We start from the raw sequence: 5,135 nt of genomic DNA on the forward strand, positions 1-5,135 counted from the left end.
TATGTATGTAAGTATGTATGTATATGTATATATATTTACATATGTATATATATGTTTGTTTGTGTGTGTATACATGTATATATTTAGTTGCGGATATATATATATTTACATATATATATATATATAAAGATAGATAGATAAATAGATATACAGAGATACACACACACACACTCACACATATATTTAAGTATATAAATACTTGTGCGTGTGTATGTTTGTGTTTGCATATACGTGTGTGTGTGTATGTATGTGTGTGTGTGTGTCTGTGTGTGTGTGTGTGTGTGTATGATGGGTATGTGTGTGTATGATGGGTATACTAAAAACGGATACGTAAATCGTAAATCTAATATTGAAACGCAGCGCCTAAAGGTGAAAAGTAAGGTGAAACATCAAATTACTTTTCTGAATAGTTGAGGTGTCCTGAAATTTTAATTTTCACTTACCATTTTATTTACTTATTTATTTACCAAGATATTCGTTGCGGTTCTAATCTGATTATTTCGCAGAAGGTACCATAAAAACAAATACATACAAAAAAATAAAATAAAATAAAAGTAAAGAAGATTAGAGTATGTTTGTTGAATTTAATTCCCATCGATGGTCGTAGAATGTAAATTATGTATGTATGTGCGTTGTGTCCTGCAGAGAAATGACAGCGGAATCGAGGATTAAGAGTGGAAATGAATCACTTTTATAGGAGACTGTGCTGAATATTGATGCCTCATCAATAACAGCAACACAGTGTTTTTAGTGGACGCGAATGAATACCCAGGTAGGAGGGATATATAAACACACACAAACACACACACAGCCACACATACATACGCACACGAACACAGACGCATGCATACATACGCGCGGGTTCACACTCACGCGCAAACACGCTCACACGCGCGCGCACAAACATACACACCCGAACATGCATATGTGGGCGTGCGCGCGCACCCAGACACAGACACATGCGTACTCATAGACGCATACACACACGTACGCAAACATGCACAGACACACTCACTCACCCTCACACACACACACACACACACACACACACACACATATACATAAACATATATATATATATATGTGCGTGTGCGCGTATGTGTACTCACGTATGTATATATATATATATATATATATATATGTGTGTGTGTGTGTGTGTGTGTGTGTGTGTGTGTAAACGATGAGCTTCTTTTAGTTTCCATTTATCAAATCCACTCATAAGCCTATTAGTTGATCCTAGGCTATAGTAGAAGATACTTGCCGGCAGTGTCACACTACTTAGTGCGACTGAACCTGGAATCAACCCTTTATCTATTATACTGAATGCGCATACATGCTGTAGTTGCTGTGATAACATGTATTGTGATAACATGTGATAACGTGTATTGTGGATGTGACATGTTTCGAAACAGAATATACAACGTAGAAGGACAAAAAACGACCCAGTAGCTGTTATGGAAACGTAGAGTGCAGTCACAGCAAGTCTCATGCTTAGACGAGTTTGTCGTCTCCGATATCAAGGTATACATCGTCATGATTCGTATTCGGTGTAGCATTGTAACCTTCGCATTAATATTGGCTTCACATATTGGCACAAGGCCTGCATCACGAGGGTCGATGTAAGTCTATTGCATCGACCCCCCAGTGCCCAACTGGTACTTCTTTTATAGACTACAAAATGACGAAAGGAAAAGTCATGGCTGGTGGCATTTGATCTCAGAATGTAAAAAACGCACGAAATGCCGCGATGTATATTTCTTCCTCGGCGTGCTAACGCTTCTTATTTCTTTATTGCCCTCAAGTGGCTAAACATGGAGGGAACAAACAAGGACAGACAATGAGATTAAGTCGATTACATCGACCCGGGTGCGTAACTGGTACTTAATTTATCGATCTCGAAAGGCTGAAAGGCAAAGTCGACCTCGGCGGAATTTGAACTCAGAACGTAATGGCAGACGAAATACCGCTAAGCATTTCGCCCGGCGTGCTAACGATTCTGCCAGCTCGCTGCCTTCTTTCGGACTGACACTGTTCACCCGGTTACCAATATCTCTTCCCTGATCCTATTTAAACCATATCCTTCAAACAACACACTAATCATTCTTTTGCTATTCTTGCGTTCACACAATTTATGAATTCCAACGATATCTTCGAATGAAAGAACATATATATTTTTTTCGCAAGTTCTTAGATAGGTGGTTAGAATCCTTATATATGTTAACCAATTTTCCGTTTGATTTATAGTAAGGCTTAAATGTATTTTTACATTTTTCTAAAACCCAAATTGATATCTATGAAATAACAACGGTAGGTTTAGTTTCTGCAGCCGTACGGTGAGACTATTTCAACGGATTTCATTAAGTTCCTTCTAGACTATTCACATAGTAATTTTCTATTTTCCATTTTATTTCTACATTTATTTACTTATATCCTTTTCTATGTATTTACTTGTATGTATTTTACTTAACGTTTTTCTTTACTTTTTCCCATTATTAATCTCTTCTCTTTGTTCTGTGTATTGTTCCGAATATGTAAACATACACACACAGACATGTGTATCTATGAGTGTGTATATTTATTCGTGTGTCTGGATGGATACTACTCTATGATTAGCAGTTTATTGTTCTTACCTAGGTTATGAGTTCGGATGATGGCACCCACTTTTCTCATCTCAGTTCAAGTTACATCTTACCAATTATGGAAAAAAAAACATTCTATTCGTAAGAGGTGGGATTTAGAGGGAAGAAAGGTTACGTCGAAAAGACATAAATTGAACCAGTAAACTTAATGAAATCCATTGAAATAGTATCACCGTACGTACGGCTGCAGAAACTAAACCTACCGTTGTTATTTCTTAGATAGTTTGTTTTTTTTAGTACAAATACATTTAAGCCTTACTATAAATCAAATGAGAAATTGGTAAACATACATAAAGATTCTAACCACCTACCTAAGAACTTGCGAAAAATGTTTTCCGATATTTGTACGCGCTTATCGATATTGTACGCAGGTGAAGCCATCTTTAGAAGTTTCTCTCAACAACGTAGCTCAAAGCTGAAGAGATATACGTTATTTTGCTAAATCGATACATGTCAGAAAATCATGTACCAAAACACATGAAGAGAAAACAAAATTTTGCAGTAAAATAACTAAAGCAAAAAGAATTTCTTAAACTAAGAATCTCTTAAACTAGATATCACAATTCATTAAAAAGATGTCAACTTTTCTTCTCAAGCGCGCCGTTTCTCTGTTGAGTGTCCTGTTAATAAGTTGGGTTTTTATTCATTCTACTCATTCCTAGAAATCTTGCCCTTTGGAACTTATTACCATCGTCTTGTTTTCTTCTGGACTATGATATTCACTCCTTTAAGCTTTCTATCAATCGACATCTTTTGAATTTAAAGACTTCTTCTTCTTTTTCTTTGTTGTCCTTTACAGTACAGGAGTCTCAAATATTGTCTGGAACAGAATCGAATAGAAAAGGAACATCCACAGCTTTAATATCATTAAGTAGTTAGCATACAAAACTTAACTTCTTTCTTCAGAAATCACAGAGCTCAATGGCTTCTTAACATTAACAACCAGAATGAAAATCCTGCATTCGTTGCAACTGTGCTAATCCTGATAACTGCCTTCTTAAAATTTTGCTATACTTACATACGTCCCCCGTGGCTGTGTCCCCAGTATGAAGTGAGTTATATCAAAAATAAATGTTTAGAAAGATTGAACACATATTTATGTGAATGTGGATGACAGGTTGTTTAAAGACGTGTAGGCGTGTTTTTATCCTTTTGAATAAATGCATATGTGTGTGAACATGCATATATGCAAATATTATGTGCACGAATATATACGTGTGCATATGCGATTAAACTCATGTATCCATATGCGTGAATAAGATTATAACTTTCTTGCATTCGTATGCATGCATATATATATATATATGTGTGTGTGTGTGTGTGTGTGTGTGTGTGTGTGTGTGTGTGTGTGTGTGTGTGTGTGTGTGTGTGTGTGTGTGTGTGTGTGTGTGTGTGTGTGTGTGTGTGTGTGTGTGTCTGTGTGTGTATGCTTTACACACATAGAGATTATGACCTTAATCGTGTCACCAAACGAATGTGTGTATTATCCAGGCACATCTCAATGAATGTGTCTGTGTGTATTTGTATGTGTTTGTATGAATATGTGTGCATGTGTACGCGCGTTAAAAGTGTTTCTGGGTGTCAGGGCATGTGTATTAGTTGGAAAGGCAACACATAAACACACACACACACGCAAACACGCACACACACACATATATATATATGTACGAACGACCATAAACACACACATTCATACTTCAATACATACATGTTTGTATGATTGTGGACGTCTGTGTGCACGCATATCTGCTGACGAAGTCGAGAGGAATGCACGATGTTTTAATCCCTCCCTCTCTCTCCCCCTTCCCCCTCTCTCACTTCCCCACCTCTCTCCGTCTCTCAAACATTTCTCTGGAAGTTTTGGCTACATATTTTTTTTCCTAAAAAAAGCCCCTCCATTTCTTTCCATTTTTCCTAATTTTTCTATTTATATTGTATAGATAATTTTACTTATATCTTCTCAACGCCAACAATTTATTTTCTTGGAAGTTTTCTTGGGAAATTTTTTATAAAATCCTTCTTACCGATATTTCCAATACTAATCTCCGATGTCCATTCATTATGAAGCCGAAACAGTTCAACCGCCCACAGCCTCCCGATTTATCATCTTGCTCGTTCACACACTCCTACAATACATGAGATGAAGATAACCATCAATCAAAGACAACCAAAACATAAAATTTATATTTCCTCTGCGTTCTCGAATATTCTGTATTTTCCCCAAAATTTATTTCTTTCAAAGATTCTTTCGTGAAACTTTTCATTCTAAAAATGTTCTCTCTCTCTCTCCCTCTCCCTCTCCCCGCCCTATCTCCCTTTCTCTTTCTCTCCCTCTATGTATGTATACATATACATGTATATGTGTGTATATGTGTGTGTGTGTGCGCACGCGTAAGTATGCGTACATGTATACAACAATATATTTGTAGAGATTTAAATACACACACACACACACACACACACACACACACACATACACACACACACATATATATA

The sequence above is a fragment of the Octopus bimaculoides genome, chromosome 7 (assembly GCF_001194135.2).
Source record: "Octopus bimaculoides isolate UCB-OBI-ISO-001 chromosome 7, ASM119413v2, whole genome shotgun sequence".
NCBI lineage: Eukaryota > Metazoa > Mollusca > Cephalopoda > Octopoda > Octopodidae > Octopus > Octopus bimaculoides.